Source organism: Stigmatopora nigra, chromosome 5 (assembly GCF_051989575.1).
Source record: "Stigmatopora nigra isolate UIUO_SnigA chromosome 5, RoL_Snig_1.1, whole genome shotgun sequence".
NCBI classification, from domain to species: domain Eukaryota; kingdom Metazoa; phylum Chordata; class Actinopteri; order Syngnathiformes; family Syngnathidae; genus Stigmatopora; species Stigmatopora nigra.
The window spans coordinates 2737298-2758268 of NC_135512.1; the positions used below are offsets into that span (position 1 = coordinate 2737298).

A 20971-nucleotide genomic window follows, 5' to 3' on the forward strand; every position below is an offset into this window, starting at 1 on the left:
GTGTCGGGACGAGGAAACAAAAGCACAAATTCCCACTGTGCTTCCTCCCAGTTAGCAACTTAATGGTGGTGTTTACCTTCTCACATACACACACACACGTTTTCAACATACTGTATTTGACTCTAGGAAACGTTAGCATCCCGTCGTATTTTTCGATTCCCTTTGTTCCCGAGGCCGCTGTTAAGTTTGCCGCACTTTGCCGAGCGGCGGTGGCGGCGGCGGCGGTAGACGTGTCTGGAGGCGTATCGCCGCCTGACACGGGCGCCGTTGACAGGCGGGGAAACTCTTGTTCTTGCTTTTTTTTGGTGTTTGGCGCTAACACAACACCCCTGTGATTAGAATCTCCTTCTGATATCAGCCGAAACATTTCTACGCGCCGGCGAGAGGCTGCCAAAACCGACAAGACGACGCGGCGTGAGACGGCGGGGACGGGATGGGACGGGGGGGTTGGTTTGGTGGATGCCGCCAGAGGGGCGGGTTTTTAAAATATTCAAGTCGGGATGCTTTTATTGTGGGTTTGTTTGTTGATTGCGTGTTTTGGATAGCGGAACAGACAGCTGCTGCCGAGATAAACGTAAACAACGTCAAAGTCCGGTGGTGCCAACAACCACTTATAGCGGAGTGGGTGGGTGTCTCCAAACTATTCCGACAAAAGGACCCCCCTATGGATGTGGGATTTCACTCCAACCTAAACTAAATGACACTTTTTGTCCAATTGGGTGACTGAATTTGTCAGGTGCTCTGCTTGTTTAAGAAGCAACCCGATTGGTTTGTCAGGTCTGGGATGGATGTTTTTTTTTTTATTTAATAAATGATTAAAATAACTGGATTAAAAGCCCTGAATATTCCGTTTTTTATAGATTTAAAACAATTTTTATTTGAGCTTTTTTAGATTTTACAAAATGATTTTTGAACTAAAAACACAGAAAAAAATGATTAAAATGACTATTATTGATTTAAAATGGGGAAATCAGGTAATTTAACATACATCTATACACGTCATTTTAATTAGATCCTAAAACAGAAAGTCGACACTCATGATTTACTTTCCCGGGCCACACAAAATGATGCGGCGGGCCAGATTTGGCCCCCGGGCCGCCACTTTGACACTGAATCAATAGGAAATTCTACAAAACGACCTGGAATATCAGCAAGTGACCCAAAATAAATAGATTGTGACCACGAAATGAGACAAAAATAAATGTAAGTAACTCAAATGCCCAAAAAACTAACCCCCACAATTAACACCATTAACTGAAGTAACAGTAAGAAACATAGAAGCGACCTAAAACAAAACCAAACAAACCATGACCAGCCAGTGACCCAAAATCAACAGCAATTCCTCCAAAATCCCCCAAAAAAATTCCCCAAAAATTCCCCAACCAACCCAGTATTCCGTAATCAACCAACATTTCCCCCAAAAACCCTATCAAGCATCCCAAATTCATTGGACAGTCATCATTGGTCACATTGACGACCAATCCATTTTGACTGGGAACCCCAACGGCCATCATTCCAAGCGACCGCCATTTCAAACCACCGCTTCTTTCCACCTGCGCCCCACACATTACCATATCCTAAGGCCCTTGAAGCCCCGCCCTTCCACGGTATCCTGGCCCCTCCCATTGCCCCCCTAACCCCCCCTCCCTCTGCTCCCATGCTAACAAAAGCTTATTTAACCCGAGGTTGGATTACAGCAGCGAGACCATTGCCTGGCTCTCTTCCAACACCCCCATTATCAAAGACGCGGCCCACCTTCATTAATGTATTATTAACGAGTGTGTCAAAGTGTCGTCCCCGCCGGGGCCTGGAGGGGCGTGTCCTCAGAACGGCGAACCAAAAAGGCAAAGGGCCGCATCCCCTGGCCGTCGAGTAGCAATTTGCTAAATTACCCATTTTGCGCTGTTAAATTTGGGGATTTAATTGAAAAAATAATAATTACCGTATTTTCACGACTATAAGGCGCACTTAAAAGTCTTAAATTTTCTCCAAAATAGACAGTGCGCCTTATAATCCAGTGCGCCTTATATATGGAAAAAACAGAAAACCAAAAACAAAAAACCACCAATGTCGGATATTAAAAAAAAAAAAAAAACGCCTGAACTGAAACAATACTGTTAAATATGCAGATCAGCCATCTTAGTTTACAACATCTTCCATCATATAGCTCCTCCCCCACTGCAAGATTTTATACAAAAAAATCCAAAACATCAACAATGGCTGGCTCTAGAGGTGACTGTGTTGTGAGTGAGTGCTTCATACCTGGAAGTCAATAGCAATTACCATATTTTCACCACTATAAGGCGCACTTAAAGTCTTAAATTTTCTCCAAAATAGACATTGCGCCTTATAATACAGTGCGCCTCATATATGGAAAAAATGTCATTCATTGAGGGTGCGCCTTATAATGCGGTGCGCCTTATCGTCGTGAAAATACTGTAATAAATAAAACACACACACACAGAGGCTCCGCCCCCGCTGAGTCAAACTGTCCAATCCGTCACCGTAGGGCAAATCTCTTCACCTTTTAATAATGCTAACAAGCGCTAATCAGGAGACTCAAAGAGAATCAAAGAGCTCTTCAACAAAGAGAAAAATGTCTTGGCGGAAAATAAATGATGAAAATGCAATCAGTGACAATTAAGAGGGGGGAGAGGGAAATCAAATGCGGGGGGGAGGAGGAGGTGCGGCGTCGAGAGCTTTTTTGTCGACGAGATCTAATGAGATGGCCGTCTTTGATGGTGTCGTTGTTGCGGTGGACTCTTGAGTTTTGTTTTTTCAAATGAATGAGTTGAACCAGGAAGTACTTTCAGGTTAAAAGTCCCCCCGTGGCGTGTTTTTACAAGCTAATTAAATGATTGAATCGTGTGAAAGAGTATTTAAAAATTCATCATTCACACTCGCTAAGATCCTTGGCGATGGAAGTTGTGCAATGAAAATAATTGATGTTGCGCTTGGCACGAGGGGGGGGCGGGGCTAAAGGAACATGTTTAAGGGCTGGCAAATTATTCATGATGGGATAAAACATTAGAATTAGATGATTATTCAATTGGCAGGCCTTCTTTTAATTTATTCATTCATTTGTTTTCCTATTTTTTGCATGAACACTTTAGCGCCAAAAGTGTACTTATTTAATATATAATTTTGTATGATTTTTGTGAGGAACACACCAAAATGAGAGACAATGATGAGAATATGATTTATTCATGTATTAAAATCAATATTGGTTACAGTCAATGCAACTCAAAGTATTTCATAACCTGAACATTTCGTATGGAGAAGCATTCGTAAGTAGAGGTACCACTTTAGTACTGTTTTCTGGACTATATGTGGCACTTTTTTCATAGTTTTCCTGGTACATATACACATACATGTATATACATGTACCTATACAACATAAACATATACATACATTTACAAACACATTTATATATACAACATATTCATACATATACAACATATACATGTACATTCATACATATACATACATACATACATATACATACATACATGTACATCTATACATATACAACATATGCATACATACATATACAACACATACATACTTATACAACATATACATACAAATACAACACATACATACATATACAACACATACATACATACATACATATACAACACATACATACATACATACATATACAACACATACATACATATACTACACATATATACATATACTACATATACATACATACATGTACTACATATACATACATACATAATACATATACTGGATATTTATACATGCATATACTACATATACATACCTACATATACTACATATACATACATACATAATACATATACTGGATATTTATACATGCATATACTACATATACATACCTACATATACTACATATACATACCTACATATACTACATATACATACCCACATATACTACATATACATACCTACATATACTACATATACATACCTACATATACTACATATACATACATACATACATATACTACATATACATACGTACATATACTACATATACATACGTACATATACATACATACATATAATACATATACATACATACATATACTACATATACATACATACATATACTACATATACATACATACATATACTACATATACATACATACATATACTACATATACATTCATACATGTACTACATATACATACATACATAATACATATACTGGATATTTATACATGCATATACTACATATACATACCTACATATACTACATATACATACATACATAATACATATACTGGATATTTATACATGCATATACTACATATACATACCTACATATACTACATATACATACCTACATATACTACATATACATACCTACATATACTACATATACATACATACATACATATACTACATATACATACGTACATATACTACATATACATACGTACATATACATACATACATACATATAATACATATACATACATACATATACTACATATACATACATACATATACTCCATATACATACATACATATACTACATATACATACATATACTACATATACATTCATACATACATATACTACATATACATACATACATATATTACATATACATTGGTTGTGCTCTGACCTCCGAATATTTGAAAAATTGTTATGTTATCACATGTATAATATATATATACCTCCCACCACAAAAAAATACTTCCCCAAAAAGTTAGCATTGTGCTAATGTTTTTATCCAATGACAAGTTGCATTTGTCCCAAACTCACCTCTCCCATTTCCACAAAAAAAAATATGCATTGCCCCCATACATTTATATGAGAAAGTGGTTTTTGAAGAAGGTAGGTTTAGGAACCCCCTCTCCCTCCCAAACGCTCCCCCCGTCCCGCACTCTTCACACTCGGGCCCAGTCACCTAATTGCCTTCAAGTCTGTTCATGAACGCGGCAGCGCCCCCCCACCTGCTCGCGTCCCATTCACGCCGTAACACCCGAATTCTCCGGCGCTCGCACTCTATTAACGCGCACGCGTCCAAGTTCAGCTCCCCGCTATTACCAGCTCCAAACTCATTTTCAAGCCAATTTAACCCGGACCACCGCAGGGCCGGGAAGGTGGGCGGAGTCCCGCCTTTAACTAGCTATATGGAATTATCTACGTATCGGCCGCTCTATGGAAATATAATGCGCATCGTTTTGTATTTACTCTCGATAAACGACAGCACAATTAGTATCGCGGTGAAAATGACATTGTAGCGGAGCGCTGATTAATTACGTTGAAGTTGAAGTTTTTAGACAAGTCGCCCAACCAAGATGGCCGCCATAACAAAAGGAATCTATTTATGTAACCAATTTATTCAAAGTGGGAGGGTATGTTGTGTTTTCTATAAGGCAATATTTAATATATTTTATTTTTCTAAATAACCTGAAATTAGTATATGCTTTTTAAATGAAAAAAATAAATAATTAAAAATTAGTTAATGAATAATGCCAAAAAAAGCGTTAAAAAAGGAAAAAATTACATTCAAAAAAGATGGCGATGCTAGTCAATCAATTTGTCGCTTCATCTCATTTTCTGAACTGCTTTACTAACTTCTACTCCTCACTGGGGTTGCAGGGGGTGCCGGAGCCTGACCCGGCTGAATTGGTAGCCAGCCAATCGCAGGGCAGAAGGACAAAAACCACCATTCACTTTTATCTAGAAGCGATTTAGCATACAATTAGCCTAGCATACACATTTTTTGGATTGTGGGAGGAAACCGGAGTACCCGAATGAAACCCACGAAGGCCCGGGGGGAACATAAAAACTCCACACAGGTGGGCATAACCTGGATTCGAACCCACGACCCAAGGACCCAAAATGGATTGGACATGCTATCAACGCAATCAATGGCATCCAAAGGAATTGAATTTCCACAAAGGAACCCAAAACTAGTGTAAAAGTGACATATTTGAATGAGGATTTGGATATAAAAGCCTCCTATTACAATCTAATATGCATCATATACAATTCAAGTGGCTATTAAATATTTCTCCATTTTGATTTTCAATCTTGGAGGTGCCCAAATGATGATGATGATGAATAATTGATTGATTTCGTGCACTTACTTTAAGTGACCTACTTCCATGACACTTTTAAATGATATTTTGAAAGCTTCTTAAAGGGACAGACGACATTTTTCTCATGGGTACTAATAACCTTGTTCGATAAATTGAAAAATATATATATACATACATTTTTTATATCATATCAGAAAATAAATGAACTTAAAACAGTTTTAGTCATCAAAATCTGTCATTCCGATGCTAAATTAGCATATCTGTCACTTTTTTTCACATATTTTATACATTTTTTAATCATTTTAAATTGTGTACACTGTGTAATAACTTTAGTGAAGGAAAAAAAACATAATTAAAATATGTTTTTTTCTTTAGTTTTACCCATTTTGGTGTTTGCTACATGCTAAGGTTTAATGCTAAGTTTAGGTTTGACGCTAGCTAGCATGTAGCATCAGAAGTAGCGCAATCTTGACGAATTTAGCCCACTTTTACACGCATTCAAGCCGCACGCCCCGAGCACTTTTTGCTTCTTAATCAAGCCAGCGGCTTTTAACTGTCAATCAATAATTAAGCGACCAATGAGGGAGAAGCTTTTTGCCAACGACGCGTTGGCCTGGCGTCACCCGCATTTGCTAGTTTGACGTTGAAAAAGTTGAAGTCTAAATTCCGTGATTTGAAAGGCATTGACGCATACCTGCGCAAGCTTGAATAATTTCGCCAAATCTTTTTAATAATAAAAATGGCACCGTTTATTTTTGTTCAGTATGATTCATGCAAATGGTTTATTTTTTAATGATATAGTTGAACTTTTTCAAAAAGCTTTTCTTTAAAAGTCATAATTTGGGTATTCAGATTATAAATGTGGTCCACTAGAATGCGGTGATATCTTTTATTCATTTTTTAAAATAAAATAAACATGAAAAAAAATAAAAATCGGGAAAAAAGGATAGATGTATTTATTTAAAATAATTATAATTTACAATAACATAAAAATTAGTATACTTTTTCTCCAATAGTGATCATTTCTCTTTTTGCAAATTAATTTTCTGCATAAAAAATACATATAATTTAATCACTCAATTTTTTTTTTTATTTATTCCTTTTTTTAAATCAAATAACGAGTAACTCTTGGCTCCAGGTCGCCATTTTGTGTCAAAACTACTCATTTATTAAGCCTCATCATCGCTAATGCTTTTCTCTTTTTATTAAAATATATAAATAAATATATTCAATAAATATTCCTCTACAAAATATAAATGGTATTTTTATTTTATTTTACCCAAAAATAGATAAAAATATTTCCCATCAGAAGCTGAAAAAAGAACATTGACAACTTCTAAAAAAATAATAATAATAATTAAAAATATATATAGATATTAATAACAAACGTCCAATTACTTTCAACTCATTTGTCACTAACGTCCAATCCCTCCAATCAACAATAGTTGGATTGGTCGCCTCCCGCTATCCAATAGCATCTCCTTGGAGTCAGTCCGCTAATTTGAGCTAGCATGGATAGCATTCCCCTACTTTAGCCCAGCTGAAACTCCTCAAAACATCGACAAATAGTGGCAATGGGTCCAATGGCTTGGCGCCAACATGTTGCAGTGACATTGCCAAAACTTGCCCCGCCCCCTTGGCACTCCGGCACCCCCACGCCACGCATGTTGTGGCCCACAAACACATGGTCGCAGCCGCTCGCACCCAATCGTCATTTTCACCTCATTCGCACCCGCGGGGAGGCGATGGCGCCGCCGTGGTGGTGGTAGCCCGACAACGCCCCCCCGCTCAAGCTAACACCTCCTAGCATCTGTCGAGCGACGCCCGATGCCTATTCGTGTCGCGGATGCCGACGCGCTCGTCAACAAATGTTCGGCGTTCCCTTTTCAAGGCGAATCAAAACAAAAATAACACAAAAAACTTTTCAAATCAAGCATCTCAAGACATTTTAACACCCATTTTTCACCATTTTCTTTTATATTTAGTTTTCTGTACCGGTTATCCTCCCAATGGTCACTCGCGGGTGGTGCTGGAGCTTATTCCAGCTAACTCTAGATCAGGGTTGGGCAATATTTTCGGCCCGGGGGCCATATTGGGTTCAGAAATTTGAACAAAGGGCGGGGTCAGCACAAGATACGATACACATAAAAAAGTGCATCCGTTAACAGTACATATGAAACATAAACAGAAAAAAAGGAGTAAAGTATTAATATATACCCATCATTCATCATTAAAGTAAAAAGTATAAAGTACAAAGTCAAGTAAAAAGGAATGTATTTATATAAACATTAATATGTAATTTAAAAAGTACATTTTAATGTATCTTAATACATACCTTTTTACTTTACTTTGTACTTTATACTACTTTTTACTTTAGTGATGAATTAAAGTAAAAAGTATAAAGTACAAAGTCAAGTAAAAAGGAATGTATTTATATAAACATTAATATGTAATTTAAAAAGTACATTTTAACGTATCTTAATACATACCTTTTTTACTTTACTTTGTACTTTATACTACTTTTTACTTTAATGATAAATTAAAGTAAAAAGTATAAAGTACAAAGTCAAGTAAAAAGGAATGTATTTATATAAACATTAATATGTAATTTAAAAAGTACATTTTAATGTATCTTAATACATTTTTACTTTACTTTGTACTTTATACTACTTTTTGCTTTAATGATGAGTGATGAGTATGTTAATACTTGTTTTCTGTTTATGTTTCATATGTACTCTTAACAGAGGCACTTTTTTATATGTATCATATCTTGTGCTGATCCTATCATTTATTATTATTATTATTTTTTAAAGATAGAAAAACCCCAATTGTTTCGGTGCAGGTGGCGTTTGACTGACAAGGTGGCACTCTCGCCTCACGTCGAATTAAATGCAGCAATATTGCCCATATTGAAAAGGGACATTTGCATATTTGCCGCCATATTAAAAAAAGGATTAGCTTGGCGGCGGGCGCACAACAAGTGGAGGGAGGCGGTTTCATATCGTTAATGACACCTTGGCTATATCTCTGTGTGTGTGTGTGTGTATGCCAGCTTGATTAGTACTTCTTAATTAGGACAGCTTCTCATCTTCGGCGGGAGTTTAGTCCCCACGTTCAATATTTATTCAGCGCTCCCACACTTGTAGCGCCATGGAAAGGGGGGGGGGGTCGCGAGGGGGATTCGGGGACCAATCATGATTAGAATTAGCACAATGCGCAGGTGGTAGCCAATTAGCCGCTTGGCATTTGGAGGACTTTTTAATTAATATTTGGTGGCACAGGTAAGGTCGGAAAAAAAGCCCATGATGGAAATGTGATAAACGGGACGGAAATGCTAAGTCGTGCTAAGTCGCGTCGATGGAGTTTAAAGTTGGGTTTTGAATTTGATAGCTTGGATTTTGATTCGGTTCTATGGGATGTCAAGCAAGTGAGTTTTATTACATTTTAGTTTTATGACGTTTTATTACATATTACATTTCCTGATATTTTCCCCTTTTAAATTAATAGTTGTCATTTTTAATCATTTTTTTCTGTTTTTAGTTCCAAAATCATTTTGTAAAATCTTAAAATATATATAAAAAAAAAGCTAAAATAAACAGTTTTATGCAAGATACTGTTTATATTTATTATTGAACTTTATTCATAGATGTCAAAATACATTCTATTAAGCGTTTTATCTGTTAATCTTTTCCCTATTTTGATGGAAATTATCGTATGGGCCGAATTGTATTGCATTATGGCGTCTTTGTCACCTTGCAATTTTAAGCATGCCGTCTTTTTATGATCATATAAGCCATATCTTTGGATTTAGTCGTCATTTTTTTGTGAGTGAAAAGCATTTCCTATTTGCGAGAAAATATGGTAGGCAAACATGTCCGCTAAGTGGGACTACTACTATTTAGATCACAGGTGTCAAAGTGGCGGCCCGGGGGCCAAATGTGGTCCGCCGAATCATATTGTGTGGCCCGAGAAAGTAAATCATGAATGCCGACTTTCTGTTTTAGGCTCGAATTAAAATGTATATATGTATATTACATTTCCTGATTTTTCCCCTTTTAAATTAATAATTGTCATTTTTTAATCCATTTTTTTCTGTTTTTAGTTCAAAAATCATTTTGTAAAATCTAAAAATATATATTAAAAAAAAGCTAAAATAAACATTGTTTTGCATCTATAAAAAATGGAATACTCAGGGCTTTTAATCCATTTATTAAAAAAAATCTAAATATTATATCTAAAATGGCTAAAATAAACATTGTTTTGCATCTATAAAAAACTGAATATTCAGGGCTTTTAATCCATTTATAAAAATAAAAATAAAAAAATCGAAATATTATATCTAAAATAGTCCGGCCCACATAAAATCATGTTGACGTTAATTCGGCCCGCGAACATGACACCCTTCCCCTACAATATGGCCGACTTCTCATATTCTGAGTTCACCAAGTGCTGATGAGGAGTCGCGCGGGCACAATTAAAACATGTTTGCACTCCCAGTGTTAGTATGTACTGATGAAGATGAGGAAGAGGAGCAGCAGCAGGCAAGGGTGGGGGCGGGGGTGCTTGGGTAGGAGTCATATTAGCAAAAATAAATGTTGGCGGGCAAATTGTGGCTAATGAGTCAAGAGACTGCACCGGTTCACATGCATTAAAAGAGCCATCATTAGGAAATTAGGGCCTAGATTAATCCCGTTAATGACACACAGCCGCTCTTGGGAGGGAAGAAAAAAGATGGCGTACCACAGCTCCCCCTCTCTTCCACTTGAAATGCAAAAAAAAAATGAAAAAAATAGGGCGGGGGCGGCAAAAAAGGGGAAAAAAGTGGGGAGGGGAGGGGCTTGTCGTCGACTGCTAATGAGAGCAGATCCCGGAGATGAGGGAGGATGGATAAATGAGAAAAAAAAAAGAAGAAGAAGAAGAGCGTTGGATAAGACTCGGCAGCGGGAAGCGCCGTGTCCCCAATTAGGCGGGACGCGGCCCCCCGTCTACGCCCGCCGTAATAAAGCCCTCACTCGGTATTCGCCGGCACACGGCTCCGACACTGTTAACATTCTAATATGTCGCCGCCGCGCGCTAACATTAATTACTTTGGCCGTTTGGACGCCGCTCACTGTTTGCTCCCCGACGGAAAACGCCAGCTCGGGCTTAGCGAACGCGACGTGGGGAAATAATATGTCGTATTTACCAGCCCAGCACGTCTTCCCGACTGTTGACTTTTGCCAGACGGTGGATTATTCGTAGGAATTTGCGGATCCCGACGTCGTTTGGAGGAGGGGGGTTGGATTTTTTTTTTTGGCGAGGGAAGGCCTGTTTGATTGCGTTTGCCGTGAGAGATGATGATTAGCGATATGTGGTTGGGGAAATGAATCTGCCTAAAAAACGTGTCATCAAAATGTAACACATTTTACACTTTTTAAAATGGGCATTTGACGCTTAAAAATCGGAGGCACCCTGAACGCATCGTTTTGCTTCAAACCTGCAATGACTTTTGTTGTTCCCTATTTGAACTTATTTTATCTTTTTATCATTTATTCATTTGTTTTATGTACCGCTTTATCCTCACAAGGGTTGCTGACTGTCGTTTAATGGTTCGGGAAAATAATCTGCTACAAAACCGTGTCATAGAAATGTGCCAAATTTACCAATTATAAGTTTTATTTTTAAAATGGCCATTGGGCACTTAAAAATCGGAGGCACACTGAACGCATCGTTTCGCTTCAAACCCACAATGACTATTATTTTTACCATTATTTTATCTTTTTATCATTTATTCATTCATTTTATGTCCAGCTTTATCCTCACTAGGGTCACTGGCTGTCTTTTAATAATATATCCATTATTTTATTAGTTTATTTCTTTGCGATACTTTCATTATTTTTGGCATCTCATTATTGCCAATTATGCTAGCTAGCTGTGCCATATTGACGCTTATCGCGTTTTTTGGACAAATATAGCATTTTTTATTTGCCTTTTATGCCTTAATGCATACTCACTTGAATATAAAATCATTTCCATCTTGGCTTGGTCAAAAACTACTTCATAATATTTGGCTACGTGCTATCGATAAAAATTTAATAATTAATCCATCTTCCAAAACTTAGTTTAAAATGCCCTCAAGGACCAAAAAAAATGTTTTTTTTACTATAATTCCTATCAACCTTGATACAAATTGGACCTATGCTAACCGCTAAGCTATCATCATGAAAATATCCATTGAAAATAAACAACCAATGCATAAACAAATGTATTTTTTTGCATTTCCCAAGGAGTTAGCTATGTATATTCTTTATCCTCCGCCAAGAGTGGCTAATAATTTTTATCCTTTGCCAAGAGTGACTCATATTCTTTATCCTCCGCCATGATTGACTCATATTTTACCTTAGCGTTGTCAATCTAGTCCGTAAGACGGCGCGCTGCAGTGCGACACTAACGTGCCTGTCGGCCCGACTTCATTAGCCGACGCCGTCTCTCCCGAGCCGCCCAACCTGCCTCAACCGCATCAATAATGCATGAAATACAAGCATGGCCGCCGTAACATAACATAAGGGAGCGGGCAAGCGGCAGACTATTCTTCTTGGCAAAAGCAAAAAACGTGATATACGACAGAAATGGGATTTTAGCGCAATTGCTCCTTTGCGTGTAATTCCACAGGACGCCACAAGAGGGCGTATAAGTTGTGTGTTGGACAGTCGGAGTTGAAAGAATTTTCGTTAATATGGTCGCTAGCTTTTTAGCAATGTTTAGCTTCAACTTTGGGTCAGTATCGCATATTTTGACATTCAAGTTATTTATTTTTGGAAAATTTTGTCAATTTAGTCGACGCTATCCAACATTAATGCTGTGTAAGAAGACTATTAGCAAAAGAATGATAATAATAAATGTCATATCCTTTGTACAACACAAAATATGGTTGCGAAAAAAGGACGTGTAAATATATTCTCGTAGATTAACTTGTATATACATTTATTTTTCCAGTGTAAATAAATTGAAGTATTCATAAAGGATAAAACATACTTTTTTACTGTTTTGTTCTCAGAGTTTCTTTTTTTCTGGATAAATATCAATATATAGCCTATTACTGTAGTATATATAACTTATTTTTTTCAAAATGCAATGATATGACCTAAGCTCTCTTGATTGTGATTTTTTTTTACTTTTATAATATGCATAATGTTCTTTTTACTCGTGTAGAAATAATTAATGGCAGATGAGTTAATAGTTGACAAAAAAAAATTAAGAAAATATCCATATTTGCAAAACCCGATCTTTTTTTACCCGATTCCGATCCTCTGAAAATGATGCGTTTGGGCCCGACTTGGAATGTGGGACATCTCAGTTTTCCAATTTGATTGGAGACAATAGGACGTGAAATTGTGACATATTAGCAGCGAAATTGCTTGGCGTTCAACTCGGTGATGTCAATTGGACTGGAAATGGACTGGAAATAGACTGGGCCCCATTTCATCAGGCCATACTTTGGAAGGCGCACACTGCCCCCCAGCGGTTGACATAGCTTGCGCAGGGGAAATCGCAGTGGACATATTGCTTTGTTCTGAGAAACAAATGTTAAGATTTTTTTTTCATGGCATATTTTTCTATAAAATCAAGTCATTTTATTTTATAGTTATATATTTACTTTTTATGAAATTTTTTGGGGTGCATTTCTTATATTTTAATATATTTATATTCTTTTTTAGAATGTCAAAATGTTATTTTTTTTGTTAAAAGTATATACATACTTTAAAGCCAATTTAATATTTTTTTATTAATTTATTTGTTTACTTTTTATTCCTCATTATCATTTTTTTATTTCACAATGATTATTTTTTATATTACAGGATATTTTCAACACAATATATATTTTTTAATACTTTTTTAGACCAAGTTGGACACCCGAGTTCTGTAGGAATGTTATTTTCTTTTTTTAAAAGCAGCAAAGCGCCTCTAAAAGCGACGTGTCATCGCGTTAAGCCGAGCAAAAAATAAACATTTGTCGATGGTGAAGCCAAGAATTGATTGTTAGTGTTGGGGTGAGGGCGGGGGAGGAGGGGGAGGAGGGGGGAGGAGTTTGAGTTGGGGGGGGGGGGGGGTGCCGGGCACACTTGGCCTCAGGCTGTAGCTTAGCGCCGCTTTTATACATAGTTTATTTCTACCTGTTTCTCGGACCGCTGCCGTATTGCCTATTCCCCCTACCTGACCCCCCCCCCCCCCCCCCTACCCCCGAACCCCCCCATTTCGATTCCGTCTTTCAACGCGGCGGCTTGTGAATAAAACAAACCGCTCGGCTTACTGGTGTATAATGCAGGACCTCGCCATTGGACATGAATTGACAACACGCGAGTGCATCGAAGGGGGGGGGGGGTTGCCAGCTGGGGGCTGAGGTGGAGGGGGGGGTGGTGGTGTCTCCGGACCGCCACCAGATCTGTGAACGGCTAGCTTTTTGAATATTTCATGGCCCCTCCGAGCACAAAAAAGACTACAAAAGTCGCAGTGGCTCGTTTGGAGGCCGACTCTCGGGCTCAAGGTCACGCAAAGCCTTCTGGGAAAGGAAAAATATGAAACACTTAAGAGATTGTTGCATTGCGTTGTCATGGAAGTTCAACTATGGACAATTTTTTAAATGTATTTTTATTTATTTTTGGTAAATTGATTGAAAAAAGTTTTTTGTAGATGTCCAAATCATTTGAATGTTGGTTCAATTTTTTTGTAGAAATTATATCTATATATATCTAGATGTACATGTACACGAGTACATGTACACGAGTACATGTACACGAGTACATGTACACGAGTACATGTACACGAGTACATGTACACGAGTACATGTACACGAGTACATGTACACGAGTACATGTACACGAGTACATGTACACGAGTACATGTACACGAGTACATGTACACGAGTACATGTACACGAGTACATGTACACGAGTACATGTACACGAGTACATGTACACGAGTACATGTACACGAGTACATGTACACGAGTACATGTACACGAGTACATGTACACGAGTACATGTACACGAGTACATGTACACGAGTACATGTACACGAGTACATGTACACGAGTACATGTACACGAGTACATGTACACGAGTACATGTACACGAGTACATGTACACGAGTACATGTACACAAGTACATGTACACAAGTACATATAGATATAAAGTATTTATTTTAGATTTTTAAAAGTGAAGTGAATGGGTGAGTAAATGTTTGTTTTTCTTTCTGCGATATTCAAAAACAGAAACACTGCCCCTAGTGGTCAGTCAAATTACCTCCAATTTTGCCATGTATTTTCCCCCATTTTACTTACTATTTATTATTTAACGATTTAAGGTAGACACCAATAATTATTTTTTCCCAATTCATGCTTGTATTATTGTCCCAACACGATAAACTTTTGCGATATATTTAATGAATCGGCAATTACGAGTCCGCCAAGTGGCCAAGTATGTCAGTACAAGAGAAAAAATAATGGGTCGTCTTAAAACAAAACAAACCATAAAAACAATATTTACCCTCCTAATTTTTACAGCACATAACTTTTAAGCGCAATTTTTTCTTAGCAAATTTATGCCTGCCAACTGTTTGTGACAAAAAAAATTCTGAACGGCGGGATGCCATAAAAAACCCTCGTAACCACCCCCCCCCCCTTCCATCTCTAATCAAACGTACATAGATATCGAAAATAAATCCGCACGCTAAAGCAAACAAACGCTTGTTCGGGGGGGGGGGGGGGGCATGGGGTGGGGAGGTAGTATTACCTGTCGTTAGCCACGTTAGCGGCTAATGAGACGGCGCCAGGCTGGGTCACGTCACATTTGTCGGCTGCCAACGGCTTTGAAGGGCTGCCACGTTGCCAGACGCCTTTTGATCAGTAAATCTGTCGGAATTGCAAATCACACGTGAAACACGCCGAGATGACACGACAACGCATCCCGCCATTTTTTTTTGGAGTAACACTGTGCTACATTGGATTAAATTTTTCAGAGTTAATCTTGAATGTTTTTCTTTTATGATTTCAGGGCATTTCCTTGCTGCAGATGGCCGACTTTTGGGCCTTCGCCGTCAATGTTGAGGTACTTGACGCCGTTCTTTGCGTCCGCATGGAAGTAGCACGCGCTAGGTGTTAGCGGTAGCGCGTATTGATTGGCGGCCGCTCCTTCAAAGCCGCTAGAACATCGATGATTTGCTAAGTGGAGTCATTAACATACACGTTGTTAACAAGCCGCCGCCATCGATGCCGTCGCAAATTGGAAAAGCAAAACTGGGGGAAAAGAACTCCTGTTTTCCCACAAAAAATGAGCGGAATTGTGGTTAAGCGCTAAAAGCGTAAAGCGCTAGCGCCTTAGTGTCGCTAAAAGGAGCTTTTAGCGACAGTACTAGCTAGCAAGGCAACTTAAATGACCTTTTCTCTGAATTTTGACGCATTATTTATGAATAGGTTTGTTTTTATAATGATGTGATATCATATTTTCTGAATTTTGACTTTATAAAGTCTGACATAGAATTGATGTGTTGTTGAGTATAATACATTCTCGGATTTCAGATTTATTATTCCCTCAATTCTGACTTTAAGGTCACATTTTCAACTCTGAATTCAAATGTACTTTCCCCTAAATTCTGACTTTAAGGTCAAATTTTTACTTCAGAATTCAGATTTATTATTCCCTCAATTCTGACTTTAAGGTCAAAATTTCAACTCTGAATTCAGATGTATAATTCCCTAAATTTTGACTTTAAGGTCAAATTTTTACATCAGAATTGAGATTTATTATTCCCTCAATTCTGACTTTAAGGCCAAATTTTTTACCTCAAAATTCAGATTCATTATTCCCTCAATTCTGTCTTTAAGGTCACATTTTCATGATTTCAATGCGAAAAAAAATCAAATACCTTCATTTTCTGTACCGCTTATCCTCACAAGTATCCCAAGGGGTGCTGGAGCCTACCCCAGCCAACAGGCACCAGGCCGAGGACACTCTGAATCAGTAACCAGCCAATCCCAGGAGACAACAAACAACCAATCATATACCTAGACCCAATTTACCATACAATTAGCCTAGCATGCATGTATTTTGCGAACACCCAAAGAAACCCCACGCAAATCCCAGGCAGTAAACCCACCTGAAATCGAACAATCGACCCCAAAACTGCTATGCCGACACCCTAACCACTCATCCACCATGCCACCGATACCCAAAATCAACTCAAACCAATCCCAAATTAGCGTCCGACCCTTTCCCTTCACGTGAGCGCCACCCCACTTGTAATTCCACCGTTCTTTAAACACATTATTTCCGCCAAAGCGGGAAGGAACGGCGCTCCCGGACGGTCGGCTCCTCCGAGGGCTCATTTGCGCCGCGAATGAAAAAAAAAAAAGCCGTGCATTTATTAGCGCCCGGCGCGGGAAATCCCCACGCTGGCCCCCGTCAACCACGATTTTCTCCTTCAAAGGCAGCGTTGATAGATGCGAGCGGACGCCCGGGTCCGATCGATACGCGCTCCCGAGGACGCTACGGCGTTCCCGCCATGAGTCGACCTCTTCCAAGGCCTTTAATTCCCGTCGTTTAATCGCCTTCTGCTGAAATATTAATTGGCCTTCTTCCTTTCCATGTGTGTATTTGTGTGTATTTGTGTGTATTTATGTGTATTTTTTGTGTGTTGTTGATTCTCGCGTGGAGACCTATCAATATACTCCACCTTTAATAATTTACAACATTCCAAGAGTAAAGTGGAAGGATTTGCCCTTACATTTATAAAGTACAACATAAGACTGCATTCAATAGGATAAGATACAATAAGAACTTAAATCGCTAGCTAGCATGTTATGCTAATATATCAGAAAATGACCTTATTGGCCCGAATATATAAGATTTTTGCATTGAAGTAAGACTGGAAAAAGACATTTTCTTAGACCAGGGGTCTCCAATTACAGTCCTAGGGGGGCTATATCCATATTTCCGTTCTGTAATACAGCTGAATTAAATAATCAGCTAATTAGCAAGCTGTCCAGTAGTTTGATAACAATCCTGATTAATTGATTCAGGTGTGTGGAGACAGGGAAAACAGACTGGATAAGGACTCTGGAGGACCAGGGTTAGAGACGCCTAGACCGTATATACCTGTCCACAACGTTAGATGGCGCCAGATAGTTTTAAGGTAAATGTTGAATATTTTGATGGTTAATGCATTTATTGCAATTTTGTTGTTCTGTCACGATGGATTGTTTACTTTACATTTCAAAAAATATTCATCTAAAAATGGGATTCACTTTAATTTAAGCATTTAAATGTTCAGATATTAAAATGTGATTGACAGTTTTTGCATGATTTGAATGAGGCAAAATAACATTTTTTTTCTCGTATATGTTGTTAAAATTTGATTCAGTTTAACTTGAATTATTTTCTGTAGAAAAAAATTGAATTTCGCGTTTAATTTTTTTATAAAAAACGAAGTCGTCTTATATTCGGGCCAATACGATATTATGTACATTATGTAACAGTACTGAACAAAAGTACTAACATAAGGCCTAATATTAATGCAATACCGATTAAGAGGATTATATTATAAAAGTATTTCATGGTTTACGTTCTAACTTGGATAATTTTGGCCCTGAAATGCTAAAGCTAATGTTTGAATGTGGCTTTTTTTTATTTAAAAACCATTTCTCCCATTTAAAATGGATTGGACGTCTAATACTGCTAACGCCCAAGCGTCCTCTCACTCAGGCTTAAATATTTTAGTGGCTTTGCTTTGAAAAGTGCAAGCGATTGTCCTCTTGCCCACAATCCATCAAGCACTTCGCATGTGTTGTTTGTCCCGGGGTACGTCCCCACGAGAGGTCGCTGATGGACACTCGGGCGGCGACCGTTCGCTCCCCAGAGTCCACCTGCCCGCTCACCTGTGTTTTCTTGCTGTCTTTTTGACAACGAGCAGGCGGTGAAGTGCTTTGGAACCTCGGAGGGGAAAAACAAAAGCCGACGTGTAAATGCATGGCGGTCGCTCGGGATTGGACAGCGTTTTTCTTTTTTATTTTGCTTTATCTTTGCCACACGTCAACAATTTTAGGCTAACGCTAAAGCTAATGTCTTTCCTGCCAAGAGAGATTGCGTGGGTTTTCTCTGGGTACTCCCGTTTTCCTTCCACATCCGCAAAACATGCACGCTAGGCTAATTGTATGCTAACACTTTGGATTGGACAGTTTTTTTGCTTCATTTTTGCCGCATGTCAACAATTCGAAGATAATGCTAAAGCTAATGTCTTTCCTGTCAGGAGGGCTTGTGTGTTTTTTTTCCGGGTACTCTGTTTTCCTCCCACATTCGCAAAACATGCACGCTAGGCTAATTGTATGCTAACACTCAGGATTGGACGGCTTTTTTTTTGCTTTATCGTTGCCGCATGTCAACAATTTGAAGCTAATGTTAAAGCTAAAGTCTTTCTCGTCAACAGGGCTTGCGTGGGTTTTCTCCGGGTATCCTTTTTTCCTCCCACATTCGCAAAACATGCACGCTAGGCTAATTGTATGCTAAACAGTTGAATTGAATGCATTTATTGTCATTATACAAGCATAATTAGGTATAAGGGTTGTTTGTCTCCTTGTCTCCTGCCATTGGCTGACAACCAAATCAGGTTGTCCTCCCCTACTTCCTGTAAATTGCTTGGGATATGCTCTAGCACCCCCTTTGTGAGGCGAAACGCTATAGAAGATGAATTAGTGCTTTGAAAATCAATGACACGTATCATTTGTATTAGTGCTTCGTTTTCGCTAAATAAACCATTTTGTCAAAATAATCCACGATGAAAATAATCACTACTTCAAACTCGGATCCCAAAAGTGGAATTTGAACCCTTAACCCTGTTAACATCCTCAATGGGATCAAGTTATCATATATCTAAACACCCCCCAATCCCTGCCCCGCCCCTTCTTCTCATATCAGCTTCCAAAAGTGATCCTTTGCTGCCCCCTATATCCCAGGCGTGTACTTGCACACATGTTAATCTTGGATTCAAAGAGTCGGGGATCACTCCCAAAGTCCCGAGGTCACTTTGTTAGCGTTTGCGTGGACCCCCGGGTGCCCCCCGTAGACTCCTGAAAGGGGCTCTCATCAAATACTTGGTATAGATTTTACCTGCTGGGGGAGTCGGAGGGTCCTTGGCAAGACTAGCTGAGAGAAGTAGAAGATGAAGAAGAAGCTAAAAGGATCCCGAATGTCACCGGGGACGAGTAGAGACCCTGTAACAAAATGGAGGCCGAGGCCACGCTAGACTTTTTTGTAGACTGGAGTATTCCCGACAGCGAGTATTAACCTGTTATAGAGCACACAACCAATTCTCCCAGTTTAGAGTCCCACTATCGCCTTAAGGGTTTTCCACTGAATTGGATGGATTGGACTTGACTGAGTCTTTTTTGGGGAGAAAAATAAGCCCAAAAAGTGAAAAATAGTAATTTTTAAGACGATTTTTTAATGTTGGCCAGAAAAGTGTAATACTATTTACATATATATTCATCTTTTTTCCTATGAATGTCTTTTATTATGCGAATTTTATTGCATTCGATATTCAGTGTCTAAGTGATTATGTATTTTGTGGTGTAGTAACGTCGAGTATCCGTTAGAGGGAGACATTTTTGCAAAACAACTTTATACCTTTAGCTGCTTTAAATTTAGGGGGCTAAAATCAACAAAATACAACATTTTCCAGTTTTTTTTAAACAAGTGTTGGTGATTTATTTAAACAACACATGGACAAGTGGTTTTTCAGTGTAGAACATGAACAACAACAAAAAAAAAAGAAAATCAAGGGAAAAAAAACATGTAATCATCATAGTATGGATTTGGTTGGTTGGTTGGTCCCTTTGGTCAATATTTAAGCACACAGAACACAGAGGAATGTGTAAGCTTACATAAACAAA

At 38.4% G+C, this 20971-nt stretch overlaps 1 protein-coding gene across 1 annotated transcript in view; it reads left to right on the top strand.

The window, feature by feature from the left end:
* The window catches only part of LOC144196251 (uncharacterized), a 119364-nt gene that overhangs the window by 87044 nt on the left and 11349 nt on the right, over window positions 1-20971 (top strand). Inside the window, exon 9 of the mRNA XM_077716196.1 lies at window positions 16083-16136. The gene's annotated coding sequence lies outside the window, so the exon portion shown is untranslated. The remainder of the gene's footprint in view (window positions 1-16082; window positions 16137-20971) is intronic.